This window comes from Ictidomys tridecemlineatus, unplaced genomic scaffold (genome assembly GCF_052094955.1).
Source record: "Ictidomys tridecemlineatus isolate mIctTri1 unplaced genomic scaffold, mIctTri1.hap1 Scaffold_1039, whole genome shotgun sequence".
Classification (NCBI taxonomy): domain Eukaryota; kingdom Metazoa; phylum Chordata; class Mammalia; order Rodentia; family Sciuridae; genus Ictidomys; species Ictidomys tridecemlineatus.
The window spans coordinates 112222-128680 of record NW_027520996.1 but is presented as its reverse complement, the minus strand read 5'-3'; the positions used below and the strand labels follow the sequence as shown (position 1 = coordinate 128680).

The following is a 16459-nucleotide window of genomic DNA, read 5'->3' as shown; positions in this document are numbered from 1 at the left end:
ACTCGGATGCGCAGGGCTCCCATTCCCCTGACGCATTTTCTGCACCACTGGTGGCCGTCGGGGAGGTGGTGGGGAAGAGTAGGAGGTTCTGGGGATGAGGCGGTTAAAAAGCACAGGGACTGGGGGGCTCCGGATTGTGCAAGAACCGCCCCCTCTCCTTTACCTTCGAGCCTACCCTGGGCTCTCCAGGCTCTGGGCCCGTCCCGCGCCCGCCGCTGGCGGATATGGAGCGTGTTTCCCGGAAACCCCCAGGTAAACCTTCCTGAGTTTGGAAGGGGGACAGCTCTTCCGGGAAGCCAGTGAGAGCCGAGAAGACTATGGGATAACGTGGAGGGGAGGGAAATTTCCTTTTTCTTTTCTTTTCTTTCTTTCTTTTTTTTTTTTTTTAATATGGGAAAAGCTGCCCCTGGACGGCGGGGCCTTTCCATCTGAGGCTCTCTGTCTTGGGGAAAAAGCAGAATTGCGGGTGACACCTGGGAAGGGAGGAAGAGAAGGTCCTTAGGGGAATATTTACAGGTCAAATCGATATCCCCGTTGGGCTACGAGGATGGCCAATTTCAAAGCAGATTAGATTACTTTGTGGCATTTCAAATAAAACGGCAATTTCAGAGCCTTGAGCATGTGGGCGACCTGCGGGAGCTGTCCGCCTGCTTGGCTCAGTGAGCGCAGGGGCACTCTGCTGGAGCCCTCGAAGGGAATTCCTCCTCAGGTATTTTTCTTTTAAACCAAGGGCAAAGGGGCGGCTGCGAGGGCACAGGCTGCAGCATGCTGGGCAGAGGAGAAGCAGGGGCACGCTCCAGCCTCGAGGAGCTCAGGGAGCTCAGGCTCTGAGCGCTCTGGGTGGCGCCACCGCCTCTTGCTGAACGCTGCCGTTTACTGGTTGTTTCATTTCCTGGTCCAGGTTTAGGAGATGCATGGGGACAGCCGAGTCGCACCGGGCCTCTGGATAGTGTCGCCAAGGAGCTGGGATCGCACTTGCTGCAGGTAGAACCACCGCGCCGTGGGAGGAGCGCCGCCGCCGCCAGTCGCCCTGGCGGGGGCTCCCTTCCAACCCTGTCACCCGAGTTTCTAGGTGCGCGGCACAAATCCACAGGCCGCCCCCAAGCTGAAGAAGTCCCAGGGGCGGGGGTGGCTCCCGCCCGGGAGGGTCAAAACCCAAGCGTGGATGCTTAGCCTGTCCGGTACAGCCTCAGCCCCAGCCCCAGCCTGCATCCCTCTCCATCCCAGCGCCCCAGGGGTTTCTAGCTCACCCAGACCTAGGCGGAAAGGCGCCCCTGAACGTGGTTAAATCGTTTCAACCTTACTTCGGTTTGTCCCAGAAACCGGGCCAGGCTCTGGAGCCAGAGAAGCACCGTTCAGGAAGCATTGTGCCACAATGTGGCAGCGTTTAGCAAGTGTGAGTGTGTGTGTGTGTGTGTGTGTGTGTGTGTGTGTGCGTGTGCGTGTGTTGTTTTTGAAAATACATGTGCGAGGGAGAAGGGAATGGGGGAATATTTGAAACCCGGAACTTTCACAACTAAAGAGAACTGCGGTGGCATAGCAGCCGGCCAGGTAACACTCTCTGGGAGCCTGGCCCACACGCCCTCGGCTCGCCGTCTGCCCGCCCTTCCAGCTTTGCGCTGCATGTTTTCCGTGTTTCATACTGTCCACATTATAAGTGACACTAATATCAGGGAAAACTAAGTGCTTGCAGGGGAACTTCAGAGAAAGTCTGGTGGGCAAAGTCAACACTTCCAGAGGTCTTACATTTAATTAATTCCTGAGTGGTGTGTGGATGGCTGTCTTTGCAGTTATTATACATGTAAGTGAATTAGGTAATTGAAGCTAGGAAAGCACACTCCATGTTTTCAATTAAGAATATTATTTTTTAAGCTACTGCTGGTAACGTTTAGAATTTAATTATGATAATTTCTTCACTTTTATTTGTTTTCCTAGATGTTGCAAGAGATCTGTTTTGTTAAATGTATCTCTAATGGTTTTAGAGTTTAGCAACTATGCAAAATACATCAAAGTGTCTGTAACTTTAGAAATTGCTTTATAGTTTGTCCCAGATTCTGTTAGGAAAATGTGTTGTAGCTGAGTTAGAAACCTGAAAGTAAGACATAATCAAGTTGCTGGTCTCAACCTAGCACAGGGAAAGGTAGTGATAATTTAGTTAGCAAAGAATTTTTGCAGCAAACGGTATTTGAGACAGCAGAATGTAAGGATATCTTTCAAGTTTCATTTCTGCTACATTCTTTATAGCCCACCTCCAAGGGGGAGAGTAGAAAACCCAAAGGTAATCTGGTTTCAATTACATGCTGTAAAAATAGAATTTGTGGCCAGAAATTAATTTGTAATATTTTTTTATGGGAGTTGCACTGCGGATTGTATGGGTCTTTCACAAACTTTATTGCTTTTCTTTGGTTCTGGATCTAAAATATGAATGAGTAAATAAAGTACAGTTTCCTTTTTCAAAAGTTAAGTCTTTGACACAGAAAAATAATCATTACCTTTTTATTTGTCTTAATTATCTCTTATAGTTTTATCTTATTTTTAGAGGGATTAGGTAAAAATCAGAATTTCATTTGGGTAGTTTTAATTTTTTTGGAAGATACTTTTTCTCCTTGAATTTGGCAAAAGTTATTCAATCTTTTACAAAGTTGAAATAGTTAATTCTATAGACTTTGTCTGGTAAAATAATCAGGTATTTTGTTTTATTTTCTGGGGAGCAGCAGTGGTCGGAATTTATTATTCAAATGGTACTTATGGGTAACTAGAATATTGTGGCAAATAATGAGTATGTCCTAGTGGTATAAATGACTGCCAATTATGACTTAAATGGTCTATATAGTAGTGGATGTTCCCCTAAGTACCATAGAACTCTGGATTTGTGCTAAGTGCTAAAATAACTCCAAACAATAAAGCTACTACATTTAAAGTGAGCATGATAGGAATTCTCAAATGTTTCAGATGATTTTTGTGATGTGGATGTAAGGTTTTTTTTAAAGTGCTTTAAAAACATTTCAGAGCCTGGCTTGGGAAATAAACCTTGAATGTTGTCACCTGTGGTCCTCATGGCCCTGACTTCTTTTTTGAATTTAACAAATATGCATTGATTTTTTTTTCCCCAGTTCTGGGCTCATGGATGCTGGCGAACACTTCACCACTGAGCTTTATGCCTTCCTCCCACTTCACCTCCAGCCCAGTGACAGCAAAATTTCTAGATTTAATGCTGGTGTAGAACTAACATCTCTTACCCTGATACGTTTTCTGTTTCAGACTTTGGATGGATTTGTTTTTGTGGGAGCATCTGATGGCAAAATCATGTATATATCCGAGACGGCTTCTGTACATTTAGGTTTGTCCCAGGTAGGTATGGCCTAATTTTATGTACAATCAAAATATTCGATTATATTGTAGCAGATTGTGACAGCTTTGCCTAGCCTGAAAATGAGTCTGCATTAGTTTATGAACATTATTCATAACTGCAAAATACCCCCACCCTCACCTAGTGCTGGGGATTGAACAAGCTCTATGACTGAGCTCTACCCCCAACCCCAAATTTCTCTTTAATAGGATTCCCATGCAGTTTTCTTCTTTTTCTTCTTCTTCTTCTTCTTCTTCTTCTTCTTCTTCTTCTTCTTCTTCTTCTTCTTCTTCTTCTTCTCCTTCTCCTTCTCCTTCTCCTTCTTCTTCTCCTTCTCCTTTTTCTTCTTTGCATTTTTACCTTTTTCCTTTCTTTTTCCTTTGAGGCTTGTGACAACTATGTCTTCACTGTGGCCAGCCCTGTTCTGAGTCTGTCCTATGTATGCCCTGCCCTACCTGCTCACCTAGTGATGTTAGATGGCACAGAAAAGAGCTTCCCCAGGGGACCTACAGTCAGGCCACACATGCTGGGCTGCACATGGTATTGTGCGTTGCTGTGAGGTGAGAGGAAGCTTCTGTAGAACATGGATTTATGCGGCATGTGTTTTGGGGAGACAGAAAGGGAAGGGGTAGATTTATGAGTGTTCACATGGAATTCAAGGTCATTTTTCCTGAGTTTTTCCAGTTCAGTGGTTGTTTCAGTAAAGCATTTTATATGCTTGTGATAGAAACTCATAAAATTCAGTTTACTACTGTTTTGCACTGCGAGGTTCTGGTTTCTTTAGAACATTTAAATATTACCCATTTTTCTGGAAAAGTGAAACCATCTTCTGAAAAGGGGGTTCCTCCCTTAGAAGGAAAAGATGACCTCAGCTTGTGGACCCCCAGCCAGATGAGGGTTGGGTTGAGGGTCCGGCTGCTGTCTGGGCCTGTGGATGGCCCGGACAAGGAGAAGCAGACTGGGTTTCCCTTTCACATCTCTGATTTAACAAGCGTGGGGAAGAGAGATAAAAGTCACATTTTTTTATACATGCCAGGACTAAACGTTCCTTTATATTGTGAGCTCTCAGCGTGACTTTTCATCACAAGTGAGGACATACTTCAATGAATGACAGAGACAGAACAAGGGCTCCTAAAAAGCGTGTGAGTGACCTGTTCTTTCCATCCTTCTCCCACAGTTAAGCCCAAATGGAACATGCCTATTAATGTTTCTTGAGTTTTTCTCATTGAAAAACAAAATTACCAAATTTGGGAACCCGAGTTTGGTGTATTCCTTTTCTTTTTCTGCCAGTACATTAAAAAAAAAAACAAAAAAACTTTTCATTATTTTACAGCCATCTCTTCCAATGTATGCACATCCTTCTCCACATCCAAATGGGCTTATGTGTTTCCTATGCAAAGTCTGTTAAAGGAGATTGCATATTAAAATAGTTTAGAAGGTTGTTTCTTACTCTCTCTTCTCTTATGGGACCTGCTATCCCAAATAGTTTATCAAAGCTTGATTCTTTTTTTAATGTTTATTTTTTAGTTATAGGTGGCACAATATTTTTGTTTTATTTTTACATGGTGCTTAGGATTGAACCCAGTGCCTCACATATACTAGGCAAGCACACAAGCCAAACCTCCAAAGCTTGACTCTTGCATCTATGTGAACTGAGGGATAAATATGTGTACAGACTGAGAAATGTTTTGAGAAGATTAGATTTACTATTTCTATGGGATTGGAGATTGTAGCAGCTTAGTGGTAGAGAATGTGCTTAGCTGAATAAGTATTGCCCACTCCTCATCCCCAATCCTCCACAAATAAATGGAAAGGAAAGAAAAAAGAAATTTATTACTTTACATTTTTTAGAATTAATCAGAATTATTTACTTGCACCTAGACTGGTTTCTACTTCTGACCTAATCTGTGGATTATTTACCTTTTAAAAGTATAATTTACTTTTGATAGTCTTACAATATTGTCACAAATAAGATAAAACATTTCATATACTTTTAAGATGATTTGTCAAAACATTTTTGATCAGGGGCTCACACTGGCATTAAAGTGTTTTTGTAGCTGCAGATGGAGGCTAACACAACCTCATCGAGGAATCAGAAGAAAACCAGTTGCCCTGCATGATCAACTTGACTTATTTTTTTTGCAATTGTCTTCTCTTCAGGGAACAAAGAAGCTAAAGGAATCTACAACTTTCTTAGAAAATGGTAGTACTGGCCCTTCCTCCCTTTTAAAACAAGGATACAAAGTTTTATTTCTGCATATGATCACAGAAATCAATTTGACCACTATTTTTCAGTATTAAATTTATATCTGAGATCCCTAGCAGTCAAAACAAAATGGGAAATAAATTCAACTATCCAGGAATTTTATGTCCTGGGGTTATATTTTAAATAATATGGTAATGTCTGCTCTGTCTCTCTTTCAGATCATGCTGGGAAACAGATCAGAATAACTATTTTGTGTGATTTGTGAAGTATAGGGAGCTATACAAAAGCCAGAAAGCCTCACTTTCATTAAATACAGTTTGCAACTAGAGTACTTTGGTGGGCATCTCTTAGGGTTGCTCGGTCACTTGGAATATGTGAGCACATCTTTAGGTACTGAGCACAACTTAAGCAATCTGTCACTCAGGCAGCTCAGCCTACCAGCCTACCTTGCACCCCACACAGACTCTTTTTATGTGGGAAAAAGATTCTGTTGATTATGAACACAATAATTAAGAATGACCAACACATTGGAAAGGTAATGACTAAGCCTTCTGTCAAGATTAACTCCACATGAGGAAATGGAGGCAACATAAAAGCATGATGTTTCTTTTTCATCATATGCAAAAATACAACTTTGTATCGTTGTTTTAAAAGGGAAAAAAGTCCAGGTATGACCATTTTCTAAGCAAGTTGTAGAGATTCCTTTAGTTTCTTTGTTGCCTATGAAAGGACAATTGTAAAAAAGATAAGTCAAGTTGATCATGTAGGGCAAATGATTTTTTTCTGATTTCTCCATGGAGTTGTGTTAGCCTCCGTCTGCAGCTACAAAAACACTTTAATGACAGTGTGAGCCCCTGGTCAGTGGCTGGGGAGTGTTCCACAGTGAACTGTTTAAATAAGCAACAACAAACTTTTCTCTTAGATCTGCCTTCTGTTCATGATTAACTCCATAGAAGGAAATTTAGGTAGAATTGCAATGTGTATTTTTTTCTGTCTTCTTTACTTAAACAGTAAAATAAAGTATTGAATAGGATGTCAAATACCCAACTACTCTTTAAAAAAATGTTTTGCACCCTTTAGATTATTTTCATTATTAGCAAAGAATTGGACAAATATAACAAACCAAAAACCTTAATAAAATAGGCTTACGGACTGGGGATAGTACTCAGTAGTAGAGTTCTTGCCTATTCTGCGCCAGGCTCTGGGTTCAATCCCCAGCATACACACAAAAATATTAGTAAAATTTTACCCAGTAGACAGAGTAATGCTTTAAAATGTTTTCTGGTGAATAGCAATTGTAGTAATAGCTTATATTTACATGGTGCTCATCTGTATTCCTAGAACTTTCAATTACTCTCAGTGACATTGTCTCATTAAGTGAGGTTCATGTTAAGTCAAGGTTACACTCCTCGGTAGAGGGTCACAGGAACATACCTTCCCCCATCAGTTCTGCCATAATCGTGTGAAAATTCACAGCAGAAGGGAATTGTTCTGTTTTGTCCTGCTTTTGATCTGTACTATCTAAATACCTGAATTATACATTTGAGGATGTAAAAATGATTCTTTATATTCTTCAAACCCAAAGCCTTTTTTTTCCTTTTAAATGCTGGAGATGGAACCAGAGTCTCTTCCATACTAGGCAAGTGCTCTACCACTAAGCTATACCCCCAAACCATGTTTATTTTATTTTGAGGCAAGTCTTGCTTAGTTGCTCAGTCTGCCCTTGAACTTACCTCATTCTCCCAAGTAGCTGGGATTGTAGGCATGTGCCACTGCACCAGGCTTAAAAAGGATTCATTAAACTTTTTTTAATTCCAGTATTGGAATTTTTAAAAATCTACGTCTTATGACAGTGTATTTTTTTTTTAAATCTTAAGCTAGTAAACAAGAGGTCATTGTTGTTAAACTGTGGTATTAAAAATGGCAGAGATAAGCAGAAAATACAGTTAGTTTGTCCACCTAGTCCAGAGGCTGAGCATTAGAAAACAGTTGCATCCAACCTGGGGATTCTGTCAGGTTTGCAGCACAAAAACATACAGACATATTTTAATATGTTGGAAAAAGTAGTGCCGGGAAGCACTCTTATCCATAACATTCACTGAACATTTACCAATGGATTTGATTCCTTTTTTGTTCTTATTATTGTAATTATTTTACTTATATTTAAGCAAAAACAATCCCTGTATAGCTGCTATATATAGTTTTAAATATCCTTGTGGTTCAGATTTCCTTACCAAAGTTCCATGTTATATAACATTGAGGTTACTGGTATACATTTTCATATAAAATAGCTGTTTATGAGACACATAAAGAAAAATGTAATATTTGAGATTGATACCAGAAACACAATAATACAAACAGCAACCGTGTAAGTTAGAGGCACAAGACCAAATTTTTTCACTTTTGAAATAAAGAGAAAGGACGATGTTTTATGTTTGTTGACATAACTTGAACCCTGAAACCCAAACCATCTTAACCATCTTATTTTTAAATGCTCAATTTACCATACTCAGCAAAACATCCAAAACAGAGTAATGTGCATTTCCCCAGTGCCGAGTGACTCTGCCCTTCCCCACAGAATATACCCTTTTAGTGTTGTATTTATCATAGGCAGTTTTCTTGGCAGGAGGAAAAGCTATTCAGCAAAACATAAAAAAGCTCTTAGTAGAAAAGTCATTCATTTTGTAGTTAGCAGGGTTCTACAAATAATAAGGGATCACATCGAAGTTCTGTTTTAATAAGTCTGATGTATGAGTCCAGGGAGTTTTATGGCAACAACTTTCTCTCCTTCTCTAGACAGACAGACAGACAGACGGACACACACACACACACACACACACACACACACAATATTTTTCCTGCAAGGTAGTCACATTTCTTCTGGCATTGAAAAGCATGAATAGATAAATAAATACAGGAAACATATGTCAACCATAATTTTGAGTTAAGGTCAGCACTGTTTTATCATTCCAGAATTTGTTCTGTAAAAACATTTCCTTTATTTGACGGCTATTTTACTTCCTAGACAGTCTTAGTGTTTTCCTGTCCGTTTTATAATGGACCCAAGAACTCAGAAAATCAAGCCCTCCTTCCCTGCCTCTTGCCCCTCCTGGTTCTCCAATCTCTGATGAGAACAGGAACTTTGGAAATAGATGAAAATATTTGGGGATTAAAACCCCTAATTAGTAGAGATACAAGTTTTCCTGCAAGTCCCTAAAGGTGTTTCTCAACAGAGACGTTAGTAAAGTACTGTTTTTTTTTTAAATTTTTTAAATTTTTGTTGTAAATGGATAGAATATCTTTATATATTTACTTCTATGTGGTGCTGAGGATTGATCCCAAGGCCTCACACTTGCTAGGCATGTGCTCTGCCACTGAGCTACAACCCAGCCCCGCAAAATACTATTTTTCTCTCAAAAAGAATTTCAGGAAAACCACAATGATCATTTTTTTCCCTTAAAACATGGATAAGAGTATCCATTACAGGCCAATACTAAAACATTATTATTATTATAATTATTTTAAAATAAGCTGGACCTCAATGGCACAGTGCTTGTCTAGCATGCTTGAAGTTCTGGGTTCAGCCTGCAGCCCCCAGAATAAATATATAAATAAACACATATATAATAAGCCATTGAAATAATGATTTTAAAAATCCAGCTCCTTTAGTGTTTAGCTCGAAACTCCCCATTTTGATAACACTCTATAATGTGCCCCATAGCTCTGTCTCATGTGGCTGGCTTAAATGTTGCTGGTTTATTTAAAACTTTTTAAGGGGTAACAGGAATGACTTGAAAGAAGAAGGTTCATATCTCTCTCTCTCTCTCTCTCTCTCTCTCTCTCTCTCTCTCTCTCTCTCTCTCTCTCTTTTCCCAACAAAATGACATAAACGTTTTTCACATGGGCCAATCTCCATTGAGGTCGATTACAGAGGCCCAGATTCGGGAGGTGGCTGTGAGGAGGTGACAGGGGGATGTCTGTAACAGGATTCTCTCTGTGCTCTGCTTGCCTCATATTTGAAGGAGATGCTCCAGGAACGATGCCGAGAGTGGAGCCATGCAAGCCTTCTGAGGGGATGAAATTACTTAGCAGACCAGAAACAATCTCTTCTGAATAAAGAAGGCAGTTTGCCACATCTTGACAGATTAGGAGAACTGGCTGGGAGGAGCGGGATACATTACTTCACCTCTCCAGGGCCCTTTGGTTCCAAGTGAAGAGCTGAGGGCCCTGGAGGCTCCAGGAGAACTTCTCACTGAGCCACTTGTCTGGCCTTATGCAGCTGTGGGACCTGGCACATGGCACCTGCAGGGCTACCCCTTCGTAGATGACCCTCTGACTGACAGCAGGTAGTCTCCAAATGTGCCCTGGCCAGACACAGGACAGCCACAGCCTCCTTGTGCTCCCTAGGGTCACACCTCCCTTGGGCAGGGCTGTGAAGACTCTTCTGACCCACTCAAGGTCCTTTGCCTCCCAAGGGCACTATTTCAGCTGGGCTTTGGGGTTCCCACTGGCTGCGTTGAAATTACCGTCATTCTTCTTTATGCTCCTCCAAACAATACTGGAATACACTGACAACTGCCCTTATCTGTCACTCCCAACTCTACTAATAGGAGTCTTAAAAACAGGACTGTGTCCCAGTACTCAGAAGACTGCCCTGGTGGCTCTTTCTGAAACTTTCTGTGCCTTTGCCCATTTGTGAAGGGGTGCAGGTCTCCAGGACTCAATAGCGTATCCTTGAGTGGCATCCGTACTTGGGTGAACATTCTAAAGATGCTCACAGTCAGGAACAGGACCCCCAGGGCCCTCTGTGCAAATATCCCAGTAGTGGAGTTTTTCTGGAACCACCCATTCCTGCAGAGCCAGGTCCAGGCCGACACAGACACGGCTGGAGGGCTGCCATGGGGCCCCCTGTGGGGCATGTCTGGAAGGAGGCGTTACCCTGGTGTTGAGGTAGCAACCCCAGGAAATAACCACCACATCATGTGGCTGGCTGGAGTGGCCCCAATCCCTCCTGCAGGTCACACAGAGACACAGCCGCACCCTTGGGCCAGAGCTGTAGAATTTGCACAGTCATCTTGGACCAGGAAAGCCAGAGATACATTTCTGGCAATGTGAGAGAGGCCTGGCAGTGCCTGAGGCACACGGTTCAGAGCTGCTGAAGAAAGGGGCTTTGTCAGAGTAGAGCCTCCCGTGGTCCCTTGGTCAGCTCTGAGAGGTGGAGTGGACGCGACTCTGGGAGGGAGCACAGTAGGGCTGCAGTGGCTATCTCAGGCAGGCAGCATGTGAGTGGGGGTGCAGGACACAGCCCAGAGAGTTGGAGTCCATTTTGAGCTGTCTCTGAAGGATGCTGCCCAGGCCCCTCCAGGGCGTTCCTTTGTGCTCGGGCCTCCTGGGCTCTGAGCTCAGGCCTGGCCCTCTGGCTTCTCAGGCATGGAAGGCAGTTCAGAGCTGGGCTGTGGGGAGGCAAAGGTTCCATGTTTGACACAGGTGTGGGTTGTGGGCAGACTCCAGTCCTGACCCCAGCGGGGTGTGAGCATGTGGCACACCCTGCACTTTCCCCTGGTGCCAACCCTGGAGAGATGGTGACATTTCTGTTCCCACCCCTGCAGGTAGAGCTCACAGGCAACAGTATTTATGAGTACATCCATCCATCTGACCACGACGAGATGACGGCTGTCCTCGCCGCTCACCCGCCTCTTCACCATCACCTGCTCCAAGGTAGTTCCTCCAGGTGAAAGTAAACAAGGCCACGTTCTTAACTATGACCCAGGGCTTGGCTTCCAACACCTGCCAAGGTCTAGGGGTTACCAGGGCAACACTTGGCCCCATCAAGTGGGAGGTGCATTTTGGCCTCTGTCTTTTAAACCAGATTATTTAAACCAGCCTCCATTACTGCCAAAGACTATTCAGAGCTGCCGGGGACAAAGGTGCTCGTGATTTAGAATTGCAGGTTGCAGCCTCACAGGTTTAGACCTGGGCTGCAGCTTCTGAGGATACAGCCCAGGGGGCTGTGAAACTGCCTGGGGGAAACTACACCTGAAATTCCCCTGGGTGACAGCAGTTCCTTTGCTATGACCACAGACTGTAAACCATCCTGAGAGGAGGAGGACAGTGGCTTTGCTATTTTCATGTTACCTTGTAGCCATGGTGGACATTTCAACATATCATTTATGCTCGTGGCTACTGCAAAATTCTGGAAGTCATGAGACCCACCACTGAACCTTGTTTTTTAATGTAGTGATAAAATAGCACACTTACATCCATGTTCAGGGTGTGCCACTATGTGTTTAAATACTGGGATAACTACTTTCCTACATAGTTGGTTTGTTTTGTAACTATATGCATTTTATTTTATGCATTTAAAAGTGTTACTCTGAGCAGGGGTATGGGTTTTTTTTTTTTGCCATAGCACAAATCAGTTAAGATGCCCTGGGCATCACAAAATTAGAACAAATGCTGGGAAGATACAGAAGTTTTCTGGGACCCCGGCCTTTTAACTTCGTGGACAGCTCAGAGAGGCCAGCAGACTAATGGGTCTCACTTATGTCTTAGACTATAGTACCCAATGGGGCCCCAATTCCCCAGTGGAACAAAATGCAAATAAAAGACTTCAAAGTGGTGAGGACATTTAGCCATGGAGGAGAAATATGGCTTTCATTCTTATTGCTCCCTCCTGGGGAAGATTACCCTCAGGCTCGGAGGAGGGACCACAGAAGTGCATGCTCAGTTGTCCAGTAGCAGTTGATCTCGCTGTTCCTTTCCAAGGAGAGAGTCTGGTGTGCCAGCTTCTCAGACAAGATGGGGCCTGACTATAACTACAGCCTGTGATAGTCGTTGGGATGGGATGGCGTCTAAATCAACATGAAAAAATGATGCCGAGAGTCATTCCCAACAACAATGACTAATCTTTCCACTCTGGTGTGTTTTCAAAGCTGGACACAGACAGCAGGAGTCCTAGAGAATTCCTCAGAACACCATGTTGTTGCTTAAAACACCGCACAGGGTGCCCCCTGCTTGGCAGTGGCCTTTTGCTACTGCCCTGGGTTTCATGTTCCCCTTCCTGTGTTGTAGCCTCTGGAAAAGTGGTGAAGGAATGAAAGTAAGTGCAGCTGGGGGGACAGTGAGGCCCGTCTACTCCTGTTTCTGTGGGGTTTGAGGCTGAGGTGGAGAGCAGTCCTAGAGGAGAGGCAACAAGCTGGGGGCCTAGGGTCCCGTGCTGACTCCCTGCAGCGCCAGCCCAGGGGTGCAGGGAAGGCTCCCGAGCACACGGTGCTCTTCTCTCTCACAGATTTTCTGCCTGGATGGAACCCCATTGTTTCATGGTGAAATGTGTGAGAAGTGCGCCCTCCCCCCAGATGAGTAAGACCAGGTGGTACTTTTGAGACGTGAGCTTCCACACCTCAGTGACATCTGTCTGGTTCAGACAGGAGGACTGTGGGTAAAGCACATAGCCTGTCCAGCTGGGGGAACCAAGGAGGCCTCTGAGTTGATTCCCAAACTTCCATGAGGCAGTGCCCTCAGGGACAGTGGAGGAGGACCTTGCTCCACTTCAGCCTTTTTTTTTTTCGGTACTGGAGATTGAACTCAGGGGCACTCAACCACTGAGCCACATCTCAGCCCTATTTTGTATTTTATTTAGAGACAGGGTCTCACTGAGTTGCTTAATGTATCACAGTTGCTGAGGCTGGCTTTGAACTCACAATTCTCCTGCCTCAGCCTCCAAAACCACTGGGAGTACAGGTATGTGCCTCCATGCCCAGCCCAATCCTTTTTTAATGATAAATTTATCACCAGGCAGAATGGTGCATGCCTGTAATCTCAGCCTCTCAGGAGGCTGAGGCAGAAGGATCACAAGTTTAAGGCAGCCTCAGCAACTTAGTGAAACCCTGTTTCAAAATGGAAAAGGGTTGGGAATGTAGCACAGTGCTAGAGACTTGCCTAGCATGTGTGAGGGCCTTGTATTTATTTACAAAATAAATAAATAAATAAACTTATTAACCTCCAACAAATGTCTATTTAGAGTGGAGTGACAGCCCCTCACTCAGAGGTGTGGCCTTTCTCTATTGCTGTCTCTGAGGGCTGGTGTCCTTTAAAGCCAAGGAGGACTCCTGTATGTTTACAAGAGTGAGAACTCTTTATGCACAGGGCCTTTCAAAGAAAGGAAAGGAAGGTCTGGCTTAGCTAAACTGTGAGGGGTTCCCTGGGGAGGTGGAGACAAGAGTTGCTCCTTCCAGGGCCAGAAATGAGGGCCAAAGCTTTGCTCTGGCCATGGTGGTTCTCGGCACCCAGCCCCCACAGTGCAGGAGGTATGAGTGGCCGGCCCCCTCTGCCAGGGAAAGAGCCTACGCTGTGACTGACACTTAGCATCTGCTACCTGAGGGGAGTCAGACTCTTCTGGGCCTTCACGGTATCTCAGGCACCCACCCCAAGACTGCCAGGAAGTTCTCCCGATGCCAAGCCACTCTGTGGCCTCTAGGAGGTGATGGTGGCTGGTGGAGCTCTGCCAGGCCCAGCCCTTGACTCCAGGCTGGCCTCCAGGCTGTGGCTGAGATTTGAGCTGCTCTCTTTTGGGGCCTGTGGAAGCCACACCAGGACAGGGCCAGTCTCTCCCCTCCTCACCCAGACCTTAGCAAGTTCTCAGAGTCAGAGTCGGGCACAGAGGAGCAGGCCTCTGACTGTGGCCCTGGGAATTTCATGGTGCTGTGTGGGGGGAGATGGGAAGCAGGTGGGACCATGGCCCATGGAACCTCGCTCCTGCTTTCAGAGTACGAGATAGAGATAGAGAGGTCCTTCTTCCTCTGAATGAAGTGCGTCCTGACAAAAAGAAACACGGGCCTGACGTGCAGTGGATACAAGGTATGAAGGGCCCTGGGGGGACGGAGAGCTGGCCGTGTTCTGCACTGGGTACTTGGTATTCCGCCTCACACTCAAGGATGTCTGCAGAAGGGAAGCCTCGGGAACTGAACATATCATTCCCACCAGGGCAGAAGTCTCCAGTGACTGGCTCATGGCTGCTTCTGAGGCCATGTAGAGCTAGATTTCTTCTAGCTCTACAGACGATGAATACCTTGAGGGATCCTGGAGAAAGGGTTTTTGAACAGAGAACTTGAAGGCTAAGGATGTTAGTCTGTACCACTGCAGTTACGATGATTGTGATTCCAGCACGATTTTACTGACTTAATATGTTTTTGCCATCCTGGATCCCAGAGTCTCGTGCAGGCCAACAAGCTATACCTTGCAGAGCTATGCCCCAGCCTGTTACTGACTTTAACTGGCATAAATGCTTCTACTCATCAGGCTCCAGGTGGTATAGAGGTTCCTGTTTGAACTTGGTGCGTTCTTGCCTACATGGTCTTTGGCTCTAACTGGAAGGCTTTTAGATAGCCACTCTGACTTGTTGATTATTAAGATCTTGAATTAAAATACATGAAATTAAAAGACATAAAAATGAAGATTTTTAAAAAAATCTATTGAAAGGATTCTTAAGGAGGTTTTGAAGTTGCCAAAGTGTCACATCATGAAGTCCCAACCCCACCACCCCAGCTGCTGGTGATGTGTTCTTATTTTATCTGATGAGTCTGGCCTGGGAGAGGAGGGGGTTAGGGCTTGGATCTGGAATGACCCCCAAAGTCTCTTGGTGAAAGCCTGGTTCCCACCACAGCAAGGTTCAGAGGCAGGGCTTTAGGCAGTGAGTGGATCCCGGGGACCCTGACCTCATCAGTGGATCAGCCCAAGGATCAGTCCATTGATGGGTGAATGGAGCTGTTGGAGGAGGTGCTCACTGGGCAAGGGTCTGTTACTTTTCTTAAAATTTAATTTAGGAAAGTAAAATGATCAAAATGAGAAGTATGATTAATCAAAGTTCTTTTAGAATGTCTTTAAAAATCCACCATACTGAGTCCCATAGTTTGAATCATTTTTTTTCTTATTGAGCTATGTTCAAGAGGAATAAGTGTAAAATAACAGATTTTTATTTCTCTGCTTCTTCTGAAAAAGCTACAGGAGCCTCTGAGAGCCTGGCTGGGGATCAGGAGGGGCAGGGCCAACTTGCTGGTGTCTCTTGCAGACACTGTGCAAGGAACCTGGGGCAGACTGCACATGGGCTCTGGAGGATCCAGGCTCTTGTTCCACGATCAGCAGGTGGAAGAGGCCCGAGCAGCACCCTGCTTCTGTGGTCACTTTGCAAAAGATCATTGATCTAGTGTCCACCTCATGAAAATTCCAGTGCTGGCTAGGGTGGGAATCCACAAGCGAGAAGCCCTTCCACATGATACTTAGAGACACAGAAGGACCCTCGGGAGGACCTTCAGGAAAATAAATCTAACACAGTTATGATTTACAAATGCAAAGACCAGAACACATCAGAGAGAAGAATTTACAAAATGTAGGCCTGTGGTTGTTAAGGCCATCAGAAGCAAATGTCGAGTGACCAACCCACACGGCCGTTTGAGAGAGTATTTTGATTCTGCTGAGGCTAATGCTTCCCAACACGGTTTCCTTCCCTCTGGCCCCATTTCAGAGGGCTGTGAAAATGGGAAAGACTCCAACTCAAGTTGTCTCAGTGATTAGCACACAAGATCAGTGGGCTCTCTGGCCAAGAGAATCATAGATTTTAGCAAAGAAAAACAACAAAAGATGACTGACCTTTGCCCTGGGTTTGCCGGACTGCAATGGCAATTAAGCCCATTTCCTGTGGCATCTCAAACATCAACCTGCAAATGGTGGGAAAAATTGGTCAGCTGGAACAGGGAATCGTGCAGGAGGAGCACAGCTCCGACAGGAGGGGACAGGGCTTGTGTTCACAGTGTGCGTGTGGCCAAGGAAGTTGAGTCGCACAGCTGGAAGGGCTCTGCCCTCCTTCACAGACTCTGCAGTGAGAATGCCCACGAGAGCTGAAGAAATGC

The 16459-nt window shown here is 44.6% G+C and overlaps 1 long non-coding RNA gene across 1 annotated transcript; it reads left to right on the top strand.

The window, feature by feature from the left end:
- The first annotated feature begins 788 nt into the window (after positions 1 to 788).
- On the top strand, positions 789 to 14982 carry LOC144372445 (uncharacterized). The gene is made up of 4 exons (XR_013432451.1): positions 789 to 984; positions 3262 to 3355; positions 11169 to 11273; positions 14320 to 14982. It is a non-coding gene; the product is annotated as an uncharacterized LOC144372445 (long non-coding RNA).
- The last annotated feature ends 1477 nt before the right edge of the window (positions 14983 to 16459 follow it).